The following is a 13,750-nucleotide window of genomic DNA, read 5'->3' on the forward strand; positions in this document are numbered from 1 at the left end:
GCAATTGGTTTGGTAGCCGCTGCAGCATTCTCTCCTGCTCTCCTTGCAAGTGGCAAAGTCTGGAGTTCTACTGAACATTCCATTTTTTTCTAGTGACTTTTCACACTTCATATGACATTCCATAACCAACTTTTGGCATTCTTTCTACATCTCCAAGAAACAGGCCGTAACACGTTCAGCTTGGATTTAGCTGCTTTACTTGGGTGATGTGTGCCGAGCCTGAAAACTGTAAAAGCAGAGGAAAATATCACAACGCAAAACACTTAGTTCTTCTAAAACATCCTTCTTGGTATGATATTTCTCCACTTTCAGCATGGATGACTTAGAAGGTGATCCAGGGTTTATTGCTGGCAACTCTACGTACCTAACAACCCATAGAGTTCCTAAGTGCGTAATCGTATTAATACTAATCCAGAAATCATATTACATTATTCAGGTCATTCTTTATGTTGCTTGTGGGTAATTGGAAGATACTTAATTCAGTAAAAAAAAAAGTCTTTCAAGTTGAAAGTTATTCTTCAAAATTATCAGAAATGTTGGAATTCTACTACTCTGATACTTTTTATCATGTGACTGTGGCTTTTTGAAATAAATCAAAAAAAACCCCCAAGTCAAACAAGAAAGCCTTAACAAACAAGGCTGCTCTGAAAACAGATTTACCATTTCATCGAACTACAGCTTTCCAAACAGACAAATCCAGTATTTCCAATTCAATTCCGCTGAATCTACTGCCAAATTCAAACAAGGCTCATTTCAGAGAAATCTAAACAGGTAAACCTGACTGAAGCCTCTTATGACAAGTTGTGAATATGAAATAAATCTTTATAAACCCAAACAAGTTTAGCACCTGAACCCTAGAGAAGCTCCAACATGTCAATTGAATTATAAATTCTAGGGAAAAAAAAAATTCACACCTCCATGCATTCATATGAGATGTCTGCCTATCTTACCTAAACAGAGATTACTTATACCGTATAAAAACAAGAACTCTGTAGGCCAAGTCTAAGAAATGAAAAATCTGAAAGTATTATTCCTGTCACCTTGTGATGAGTGCATTAGAAATGCCATGGACTGGCAGAAAGGGTGGACAAAACATGCACTCTTGGCAGTCTAGTCTGAGTTTCAGACTAACCATTCCCATATACCGTAAGAATGAAATTTCCCAAGAGCTACAGCTAAATTAAACAAATTTCTAATAAAAACAAATAGTTTCACTCCAAATAGACATACATGATTTCCAAATTTTTTCTTACTACATTCTCATCCTAGAAGAATAGAACAATACTCCAAATCCCCGTCCCAGCAAGAGATGAGAAAATGATGAGGGTGAAGGCTCCCCTTCATTCCTTCCAGTGTCTTCAAGGTTTCTAGATTAAGACACTATAGAATAAGTACCTCAGAATCACACTGAACATCCTGTCCAATTCACAATCTGATACTCTGCTAAAACTCTGGAAAATAAAATGATGTAGTCGTTACAGTTCAGTAGAGTTTGAAGCATGAGGGTTTCATTTGCAAAAGGCCAGAAGCCCTTCTGTTATTAAATTTACATTAAAGTCCTAGTCTCTAGCTCTTAGCTTTCATGATTAAAAAAGAAAAAAAAGAAAAAACAAGTCTTTTGACTCTTTCACGGGCATCATCAACATAAATGCCTAAAAACCAAACAACAGTATTAGAAACCACCTCGTACTCTCATCATTTTACTGTTTTCTCTGAACTAAGGAGTTGACCATTGTAATTGCTCACTGTAATCCTATAGTTAGAAAACATTCAACTCCATCTTTATTAAATTTAAATTCTGGCTGAGAATACATTTCCTTCAAGCACTGCTGAGGGGTGGAACTAATGTCCTGCTGCAGTGTATGCAAGGAAGGAGAACATCTGCCAAGTAGTGTTTAACACTCCACTGCACCATCGCTGTGTGTGAAATGCAACCATGCACAGAACATACGAAGATTTTCCCTTGTTGCAGTAGCTGGCACCAGAGTTTGAGCCTTCCCTTACTAACAAGTGCTCCACTATGGGATTCCAATCAAAGTTCTGAGGTGAGACGGCAGTGGAAGTCACATATGCCCTGGTTCGGGAAAGTGCCAGGGCAGCAGACCCAAGCTGGCCAAAGGGACATTCAATGAATACCATCACATTATGTTCAGAATATAAGAGGGGGTAGCCGGCCAGGGAGGGCAGGGTTTGTGTGGCTGGGCTTGTTGATGGTTTTGAGTTGTACATTGTGGGTTTTTTTCATGATGCGTTTTTTCCTTTTTTTCCGTGCCACAGCTCACAGTGCAGATTCAGGATTAGGAACACATGCATTTTGTATCACCCATTTTGTCTATTCTTTTATTGCTATTATTGTTCTTGTATCTTCTCTTCCTTTGTTGCCCTGTTAAACTGTTTTTATCCCAACCCACAAGTTTTATCATTTTATTTTCAAGTCCCCTCCTCGTCCCACTAGAGTGAGGAGGGCGAGCAAGCAGCTGCCCTGGTTCTTTGTTTGGCAGCTGAGGCTAAATCAAGTGACCATATGACTCTCTGTTGCCAGCTTTGGGGCTAAACCACAAAACCACACAAGATCTATAGGCTACATGCTATTACCACCCCTCCTCATCCTCTGATAACAAGAGCATCACTGTTCAAAAGTGTAAAAAAAAAAAATAATAAAAAAATCACAGCAAGTCCAAGGTAAGATATCAGATTTCTCTTAATCAATGATCTGAAGAATTCACAGTGGTCAAGGAAGTTCTCAGTCAGAAGCTGATGTCTAATCGAGCCGTTTGTAGCACCACAGAAAGATTTTCCCTAAAGAAACTACTAGATAAGAGAAAAAAGGCTGCCAGCCATCAGCACCTACAGTCTCTATTAGACTCATGCAGCACACAGTTCTTCTGTATTTTAGTGAACGAATGAACATCTCCATAGAATAAGCCTAAGAAATAAGGTCTAGTGCTAAAATTATTTATGGGTTGTGTATAATGAAGATCAGGTCTGCTTAAAAGAAGAGGAAAAAAAAAAAAAAATCAGGCTTCAAGTGAGGGAGCATTACAAGGAAAAAAAATAAGAAAATTTTTTTTTGCTTTTTCTTTTTTTTCTTTTAAATCAAAGTTGAAACAATGCTTTCTTTTTCCAGAGGATTTCCTTCCTAACTCCCAAAAAGAAAATTTCCTTATCTTTCAGCAGCACACAGAAAATATATCAGCATTTTAACAGTGCTGAAGTGATTTACCTCAGACTCTTTGGTTACTGGACTCTACATTGATTTGGGGCTCAGATTATTTCAGTTTTACAGACTCATTTGTGTTGCACTGTTTACAATCCACACATACAAGCGCTGCACAGCCTTCCCAGCAGGCCGTGGAGATTGAAATCCATCATCCTTTTGAGAGAAGAGCTAAAATTAACATAGCACCATGAATGCTCACATGCCATAATCATAAATAATATCCAGTCTTTGAACAGGTACCTCTGTCTGAGTTTTCACAGGCTTTTATCATATCATTTTCTTCAGTTAGGAATGTTTTGTGTTTTTGTTGGCAAGATATTCATTAGCAATAGCAGAAAAGCTATCAGACATAACCTTTGATGGCTAAATCAGCCCTCTGGATCACTGCAATATACTGACTTGCTTCACAGCTGCTCAACTTAGGTCAAAAAGCTTTGCTCAGCAAACACTACACAGATACACAATTATCCTTTCTTCATTGGATCACAACGTTGGCAGCTCACTCTTGCATGGTGTTGATGCCTATTTCTACAGCAAGAGCTCTTTTTTCTGCCATATAAAGCAATTCACTGTACTGCCATCACATTTGGCCTTTCTGTCCTGATGCCACTGAGCACATAAAAAAGCCTTTTTCATAAAGCCAAAAGGGCTTCATCTAGAGTTATAGGTTTGAAATATATGTATATAAAATGGCAGTCAACTAGCTTATTTTGTTGCTGATTAATTTGCCTTACTGTATATAAAATACTACACACATTTCTTTTTCAATTTCTTCTGTATACACATCTACCTCAAATGACCATTTATAGCTCTTTCTTGCTATGCACCAAAGTCTTCCCCTGTAATTCTCCCATTTATGAAGTGATCTTCAATCTTTTTCCTTCTGAAATGGAACTCTCCCCCTTTCCCTCTCCCACTTTCAACAGTTACCAGCAAGAGACTTCTCCAGCTCTTACAGGTACTACCATCACTTTAACAGTATATCAGAAAATTTGGATCCCGTAACACATTGTCTAGTGAAAGAAAACAACCTACATCATTAGGAAGCCCACATCACTAGGAAAACTACAACAGTATTTATTGTCATTTATTTTACAGAACTCATTTACTGTATTTTCATTGTACAAACAACTTATTTAAATTATTATAACCTTGTATTTAAACTGTTATAACTCTGTTTTTGCTTCAAATCTCAACTTTTGCAGTTCAGATTCTTGTCCTTGTTGATTCTTTAAACCATCACATGCCCTTTACCCAAGATAATTTTATTAACTAAGAAATAGGATTGTAATTTGAAAGCTTGATAGCAAAAGCATCATTTCCTGTAATGCAAGATACAACTTAACCATTAGCACACAAATAAAAATACCTAAAATCATTTGGACATTGTGTCATGAAAGGAATAGATTTGCTTTTGGCTCCTCAAGTGAGTCCTAATAACTTTCTTGGCAAATAAGCAGTGATCAATTTGTCAAAATTAGTTGTTCCCAAATGCAGTGACACTAAATATTTTATCTCACAGCTAGTGAGCACTTATATTTTGAACCTTAAATCAAATGCTACAGCAGACCTAAAAAACCGTATTTACCCTACAAAAGTACACTACAAACACCTACCACTAGATTGTACGCTACTAACTCACAGCCAAGGCCTTAATCTAGTCCCAATTCTCCATTTTCTTCTAGTGGTTACAATACAGAGGGTTTGTTTATAGCTCAATGTTTCCCAGAAGCAGTCATGAAAGTAAATATACATCTCCTGTCTCTCAGAAGTACTATGACCCATTGCAGGATTTGAATGAGGTCTGTGCTCAGCAAGCTGGGTATCTTCTTAAGAACCAAGATGCTGAACAACCATCAAGCAGCACAACGGATGCCATCCTTGGCTAGCAGGTCCAAAGGGAATTTTAGGAACAGTTACAGGCAAAGTTGGTAACCCATTATAAATATTATTGTATTATGAGCTAGCAGCCTATAAATCCCTTCTCACTGGCATATCCCTATGGGAAAGGGCATGCAAGCTTCCATATGGTGGTGATATATCATGTGATTTTTTTAAAAGACATACTATAACCCGGACTTATTTACTGTTCTCTCTCTTCGTATCTGTAAACAAAGAAAACCTTAAAAGGTTACATTCCTTCCTACTCCTTGCTATGTTATTTAAACCAAACTGAAAGCTTAGCCACATAAATGTCTGTCATCTGTACTTAATTCTTGGTACCTTCTCTTTCTTCTTCTTTAGAAAATTAAATGCCCAGATGTGTCTGTCTAAACAAAAGAGGGGCTGACTAATCTCATTTTTCTGCCAAAGTAATAGAAGTAATGATAGCTAAGAGTAAGGGGACAATCTTAAGAAGCAAAATGACTATATAAAAGTTAAGCATGCTGAACACTGACTATATACTAAATAGGCTTCTTTTAGCTGCCAGTTACTTCTGCAGGTGGAGAAGAGCCTGTCTTCGCTTGCCAGAAGCCACATGTTTCCAGGCTTCTTCATTTACCCCTGTGAGACCTCAGTCTCCAGCTGCCCATTCTTCCATACAGTCTGGGGGTTGAGGATATCTGTGAAGACTCCATCAAGCTCTTTTTACCATCACTGATGCTGCACAGCTTGCTCCCTCACTCTTGCAGCTCCTTAACTTGGCCACACAGCTTCTCACCCAGCACACAGATCCCGCCCCAGGATGAGGCCCCAGGTGTCCCTGCTGCCCCAGATCTGGAGAGATTCCTCCTCCCTTGGTAGCCTGGTCTGAGTAGAAGCCACTTTTGTTGATGCTCCAGCCAGTACTGGGGACTTTGCTCTGGGGCAGGTCACACAGCAAGGCGCTGTGCAAGCCACTGCCCATGACAGCCGCAGCCAGGGACTCAGCCACAGAGCTCATAGCCACATCTGATCTGTCTTCCAGCTGCATATTCTCAACAGCTCTTACTGGAGACCAAGCCTTCAGCACAGAGATGAAGTCTTGCAGGAAAAGGAGGAGAAGAGCATTTCAGGACACTTGTCATTCCCTCCATCCTCCTGCCACGTTTCCCACAGGAAAGAGCATAACATACAGGCAAGGAGAGTCACAGCCAGCCTCTTGAAACAGAAAACTGAGTCTCCTGCTGTATCATACCTGGAGGCATAACCAGAGAGATTCTGGGATGTTCCTGAACACACATACACTGAAATTTAGCCTGACATCTTATGCTGTGGATTTTACTAGACAGAAATTCTGCTTTAGCATAAATATCACCCACCCTTCTACCGCAGGGGAGTTGCCTGCTGACAACATTGAGCCTAGAGATATAGATGAAGCTTTACTTCATTTTTTCAGATCACTTTTTTAAACACCCTGACCATTCCACAGTAACAAAACTGCATGTTCCTAAAATTCAGTTTCAAAGGTCAGTCATTTAAATAGATTCATTTGTTCTTATCCAGTTCCAAATGAGTCTTTAGCCCCCTAACAAAAAAAGGTGACTTACAGATACCAAAGACTATTTCAATTGAATAAATTGTTCATCTGAATCCAGATAAGAATAATTAAAAGTGATAATAAAATCACTGCAAGATATTTAATGTATCATCATTGCTGTTAAAGCAAGTTACGATTTGGCTACAAAGGGAAATGATCCCAAATAAGAGGTTTGATTTGGTTTCCATAGAATGCTCTTTCTCTAGAGAAGGAAGGAAGGAAAGAGCAGAACTTGATCCTCTGCTCTTTGGGCACACAGGAGCCAACTGTTCATTCTACTCCTACTTTTAAATGAATTAGAAGCTTAATTTGAGGAGAAAACACAGCTCTTCACATGAGCAGCTGGGCAGAGCGACACACAAATCAAGTCTGTCATGGCTCCATTGACATGGACAGAATATACCCGAGAGCTGTGGTCCCTTTTTATATGAAGGGAAGAGAGACATGTAGCAATAGCCCTTAATTAGGTGCAGATAGAGAATTTGCTTGTTTAACTTAACCATCCCTGGAGGTACAAGACAACAGACTTCAGCCAATGAGATTATTTTTCTCTCACTCAGATAGCGTGGTTTGATGCGAGACTGGACTATTTATGTTAATGATCTTGGATTATGGGATTGTGCAGACAATGTTAGATTGGAAGAGGCTGTAGGAGAAATTTTTGAAGACAAGGAAGAACAGAAAGTTCAAGGACTCTGACTCTCAAGCTCTAGCAATTCACGGAGGACAGACAGAATGATGCATGGCTATTTGCTCCTTTACTCTACCAGAGGTTACCATCCTCACCACAAAAATGGCAGGACAGGTGGTACATCTACTCCTCAGCTGAGACAGTTCAGGCTGTCGTATTAATGCAATTGCCATCAGCTCCAGTTTACATTACTACGTGAGACTGAACTACAGCAGCAGAGAGTCCTGATTGATGATCCCTGCTGGAGTTAACTGAAGTGGCTAAAGAAAATGCCTCCCCTACATCTCCTCAAGCAATGCAGCTACATCTGACAGGGATCATGAATCAGTCCATAGAGGGGAATAGATGAGGAAAAATAATAAGGCAGGAAATAATGAAGAAGAAAAAAAGAAGAAAGAGAACGAAGAAGTGAAGGCAGGAAAGGACAGAGTATTGGTAGACAGAAAGGAAAGGTTGTTAACATGCCAAGAGGTGGGGGGGGGAAAAAAAGTACTAGGAATTTGTTAGGGTATTTCTCAAAAACCTAAATTTAGAGGAGGCAGGGAGGCTAGGTGCCTCACGTCTATTAAAACCTTACAGTCACTCATTACCCTCAGGCTTGATCTCACAAGGAGCCAGTAACAAGCTGTTTGAATCACTTAAAATTATGGAATTCTATAAAATATGGTGTAAGAAAGCTTCCCCTTCTGGGATTTAGATATTCCAGACTCCACGAGGAAGTAAGGTTACAACTCTAAAGAGTTAATAACATCAGCATTGAAAAGGTTATTACCTGTCTGTATGGACAATTAAGAAGCATCCAAGTGATGCACAAGAGAAATTAGCACCTCCAAAGCATAAGGCAGCAAACAATGATTTGGCAGGAAGAAAGGCAAATCGCCTTCTCTCTTGAATTAATGAATGATAAATTAGCAGGCTGGGGGCAAACTTTCAGTTGAGAGATTCAAAAGCTGTATAGGGATCAAACACGGAAAAGGACTGTGCCAGCTTCAGGCTCCATTCAGTGAATGTAACCTGAAGACATGACTGAGTGAAAAACAGAGACTTTAGTTGTAAATGCTGCCAGGCATTTGCCAACTTGTCAGTTGAGTCATATAGAGTGAAGGAAACCATCAGATCTGAATTAAGTGCTGCTTACAGTTTATGCTGGGGTTTTTTTTCATTGCCTTCTGTTCATCTGTATCTACAAGTTCATATATGTGCCATCTGTTCAGGGTTTGTAAATAAATTCTTATTTTTAGCTTAACTTTTGTAAGGATTTATTCCAAGGAGGGTTGGGCTGTAGAGGACTGATGGATTTAGGGGGAATAGCTATAAACTGGAGAGGGACAAATTTAGTCTAGACATAAGGAGGAAATTCTTCATGCTGAGGGTGGTGAGGTCCTGGCCCAGGTTGGCCAGGAAAACTGTGGCTGCCCCACCCCTGGAGGTGTTCAAGGCCAGGTTGGATGGGGCCTTGGGCAGCCTGGTCTAGTGAGAGGTAGCCCTGCCTATGGCAGAGGGTTGGAACTGGATTGGCTTTAAGGTCCCTTCCAACTCAAACTATTCTATGATTCTATGATAGAGCATTCCTTTCCTTGGGTATGGCCATCCTGAAAAACTGTGCCTTAACAATCTGCCAGCTGAGCACCAAGCCCTACATGCTCACACATACACAGAGTTATGTGTGTTTGCATGAGAGACACTCTGCTTGAGAGCTGGCAAAAGGAACTAATAAAGAAAACATTTCTTTGGGTGGCCATGAGAGCTCTTGTGCATGTGGTAAGACAATAAATCTGTATTTCAAACTTCTCATGGGACATGAAACGGTAATAAAAATTGAAACAACATGGTGAAGAGGAGAGACACTTATGCCACGTGCTGCAGCAGAATGTAAAATCTGTCCATATCCTTGACAGTTCCAGAAGTTGGCTTCAAGCTGAAATAGTCCAAAGAAATACAACTAGCCATTCCGCACTACAGCAGACAAAATTAAAGGCCAAAAATAAGAAAACTAGAGGCAGCTAAAAATGAAGATAAGGAAGCCAAACAGGCATCACAAGAAGCAGAGCACAGGAGATGAATGGGACTGAGAACCACAGTCAGTTAGCTGAGATGAAAGGACAAAACCAGCAGAATAGGAACAGCTTTCCAAATCACACAGCCTATAATTCACACAGCAAATACTGATCCTTCTGACAGCCTGTACCACATCCACAAAGTAGCAAAAAACTGTTAGGTATCAGTTTTATTCTTCTAGCTGAAAGGAAGAAACTTTGTCCCTCTTCACAGTGTAGACAGGGAGTGGATCAAATTACACTCCAATTAAATATTTTATTAAGAAAATTTTTAATTATTCCAGCAATGATCAGCCAGCAACACCAGAGCTTTTAAAAGCAGAATGGTTTAAGTCTTCTATACAAACATTTGCTACATAGCATACCTGTGCCAAGAAGGGGATTGAGATCTTACGTGGTGGGAGATGAGACAGTTATTGTTGTCATTAAATTACTTTGGGCCAGGGTATCCCAGATCCTCAGGAAACAGTTGATTTAAATGTGGGGGTGATGGCATGTTCAGCAGTAATCTCTCAGGAGGAAAATAAGAGAAACTTCAGCATCAGCAGATAGGCTAGGGAGTGAGTAGTGAAATAATTCCCACATGCAGTTCCCATCCCTTAAGCTTTCCATAGAAAATATCCATAATAGTACCTCAGAATACTACAACTTTTGAGTACAGCAAGAATGTAAAGTCATTGTGCCACATGTTATGCTCTGCCATATGCTTAGTCAGCAGAGTTAGTGTAAGGCAGGCAATCAGCTGCTGTGATGGAGAGGTCATGACAGCAAGGAACATGTTGCCTCACATTGCTGGGGAAGAGGAAGCCCATCTATTGATGGCAAGAACAGTTCTCCACTGGCAAGGTAAAGAGGGCCAGGAAGTGCAGGTAAAGAAGCAATGAAATTTCCATTAAAAGAAAAGAAAAAGCCAAAAAGAATGAAGTCAGAGTAATGGAAGAAGAAATCAAGTAATAGGGAACTAAGATAGCCAGAAAATGCCCCATGTGGCATGCAAGCAACTCAATTGCTTCCAGGTGACCCCCACAGTCCTCATCAGATCTCACTCTCCATAAGCTAACCTGCCAGACCCACACTTATATGTCTCCAAGTCTTTTACAAAGTTAATCCACAAGCTGGATAAATCACTACTAAGTGTCAGCTGTAGCAAGAGCCGAATGCTCACCTACCACCTCTTGCATGCGTCTTCAGGGTATAAATGTTGGCAGGAAGTAGCTATTCTCTTTCTTCTTTTCATTGCTGAATGGTATAATACAGCCTCATTTCCCTTCCAAGAAGTGTCCTTTGTTCTGACAGTGAATTTATAAAGAGCAAGTAGTGACACTTTTGTACAGGAGAATATAAACATTTGGGTAGTTCACGGGCATGGCTGAAAAAATACAATTCCAGCTCAGTAAGAATTAGCCATTTTCCACTTCTTTCCTTCCTAAAATTTATGGTCACTTCTATCCACTTTTTATCTGCTCAAGGAAAAAAAAAATTAAGAAAAGAGCCTTTTCTTATGTTCTTCACTTAAACAAAACCAGGCTTTCACATTCAAAGAGATTCATACTCTACTACCAAGATAATAGGTGAGACACGAGTCCAAAAGTCCCCCCACTGTGTGCTTAGCATTCACGGGTGGTCAAAGCTGTAACTGAGCTACCTCACTCTGGTGCAGCAAGAATTCAGAGATTTATTTTATGCAATTGGCATTCTATTTATACTTTTTGGTCCACTGTATCTCTGAATGCATTACAGAGTATTTAATCACAATATACTGTACCTACAGCATAGTTCCACCACACTCATTTAGCACTTGAAAGGGGAAGGAGATAGGAGAAAAAAGGAAAAGAGGTGGTTTGATTTTGTAAAATTTAATTCTCACCTGATTAAAAAAACCAGTCAGGTATTCTGGTCATCATATTCCTTCGATTACTAACTCCTGTCAAAATCTTACTCATTGGAACTCTTCTCAGCTTCTCGCTCATTTTGCCTCAGCCTTCTGAAAAATAACCCTTGCTTTCTAATACCAAAGTTGTTTAACCATAACATAAATTTTCCACTAATATCTCACTACTAACAGCCTAAATGCTTCATAACTGCCTTCTCTTACTTTTAAGCTGCTGCAGAGTCAACTACCTTCTTGGCTCACAGGCTGGATTGCTGCACCTTCTGAAAGTTCAGCAGCTCTACCCTTGGCCATCAAATGTAAATACTGCTTTTTACCTTCCATGTTAAGCACAACTCCATGCATATCATACTTCTCCTTTGTCATATCCTAATCTTTTCCCACTCTTCTTTAGTAATACTAGTCCCTCCATTTCTGTCCCAAGTTTTTCTCCCATTCTTTGCATTGGATCTGTTGCCAACCCTGTCTAGCTAGCACCCACATGGCCCCAGTACATAAAGACCTCTTGCTTTTTCATGCAAACCTTCACTCCTTTTAGAAAACACCAAGTCAAAGAATTAAAAAAAAAAAAACATTCTGTAGTAGCTTCCCATGCAATTTGTCTTTTTATTTTGGTCTGTAACCTAAACTGCAGCTCTCCAGAGTAGGTAAAGCTTTCCTATCCGTGTCTTGCAGCATGCCAAGTACATTGTCAGTATTTGACAAATAATTGCTGCCTCCACAGAATATTCTTCCTACGCAGTAGCTGATCACCAAGAACTGCACAGCCCTGGGAGTTCAGCCCAGCCACTAACCAGCAAAGTCCAGAAAAAAAACAAATAAGCATTTTGAGGAAAGCTCGTCTATCTCGGCTCCTCTGGAACCAGAAGCAAAGACAAAAACAAAGGATAAAAACACTAAAGTAACTGCACACAGCTTGAAATCCCCATTTTTTCCATTCCTTATCTTAGCAAGAAGTATGATAGCTTTGCATCATCTCCAATTAGCTTGGCCTCTCTTCCAGCCCATGGGTGTGGGATCAAGAAGGAAGGAACACATAAGCTAGAAACCTGGGGTGGTGAGTACTCAGTGCATTTCCATTAGGGCACTTCAGCTTTTGTCCTTTTTTCATTATGATATTTTTTCATATAAAAGTACCAAACATAATGCCAAATGAACAGCTGATCAGGTATATGAAAACTTATAAATATCAAAATTAGTAGAATAACAAAAAAAAAAAGGTATGACTCTCTCACAAGATATTTGAGATTACAAAGGAACAAAGCCCACTGTTGCTAATTGCTTGGTGCAGTTACTTGGTACACACTTTTACATGTGAAGAAACCAGATAGATGCCCTCTTATAGGGGACAGATTTGTCCTTGTATCACAAAGGAACAGTCTGCTCTGTTCCTTGTTCTAAGCAGCCTATTAACAAAACAAAATTAAAGTAAGACTTATTCTTAATTTTCAAGATGAAAAAGTTTCCTCTGAGCTTAGACTGGGGTTTGCACAAGAAGAATAGTGCTTCTGTCCATGCTTTATAATCACTACCTGTTTCTTAAAAGGCTGGTCATGTCCTACACACAGATGAGCACTCTAATGTTTAATGCAGCAGATTTAAAATACCAAGAGACTTTTCAACATACAGACACATTAGATCCCCCTGATTCTGGTTAGAATTCAGAGCACTACGTCTACAAAGTTCCCTTTACCCTCTCTCTGGATTTAATGAATCATAAAGAGCAGGCAATGCCAGCGGGCCCAGAGAGCTGCAAAGGAAAGAGGCTGGTGCACCTGTAAAATGGCAAGGAGAGTCAGGCACACAAAAAATGTTGTTTTCTAGGTGTCTTTAAAGTCTGTACTGTGTAGTAGAAGGGCAGGTTGCTTTCTTTCAATCAGCGACCAGTGATGGAACACAATCACTTTAAAGTACCTGTATGCACAGCCACATAACAAAAATATCCTTTGGAGCCAAAAGTATGCAGATTGTTTCAACAGTTTGTGTGGTTCTCCCAATGAGAAGACCATTCATCTCAAGGGCTATACACCCTGCCTGCTGTTTGGCCACACTACGGGCAGCTCCAACACATACAATTAAATTCAACATTACTATCACAAATATTGCTTCCTTCTTGCTGTCTTTTCTGCTTGACTTGCTTGTCGTTCCTAGTGCACAACAAGGAGACTAAAAAAGAACCTTCTCATGCAGTCTGTTCCCCACCACAATCATCACTAGTATTGTAATTCCACCCCTCCCAAGGTCACAAAATTTTATCAAAGTCTTTATCTGAATAGAAGAAAATCTCAATTCAGCAGCACCCCGATTTCATTATTATTGCACAACAGTCAATAAAAAGATAACCTTCGAGACTTCAAGTCACCTGGTGGAAGTATCTCAAGTAAATATACGTCCAGACCACTCACAAGCCCTTATAGCTTACAGAGTAAAG

This window comes from Phaenicophaeus curvirostris, chromosome 4 (genome assembly GCF_032191515.1).
Source record: "Phaenicophaeus curvirostris isolate KB17595 chromosome 4, BPBGC_Pcur_1.0, whole genome shotgun sequence".
Taxonomy (NCBI): Eukaryota; Metazoa; Chordata; class Aves; order Cuculiformes; family Cuculidae; genus Phaenicophaeus; species Phaenicophaeus curvirostris.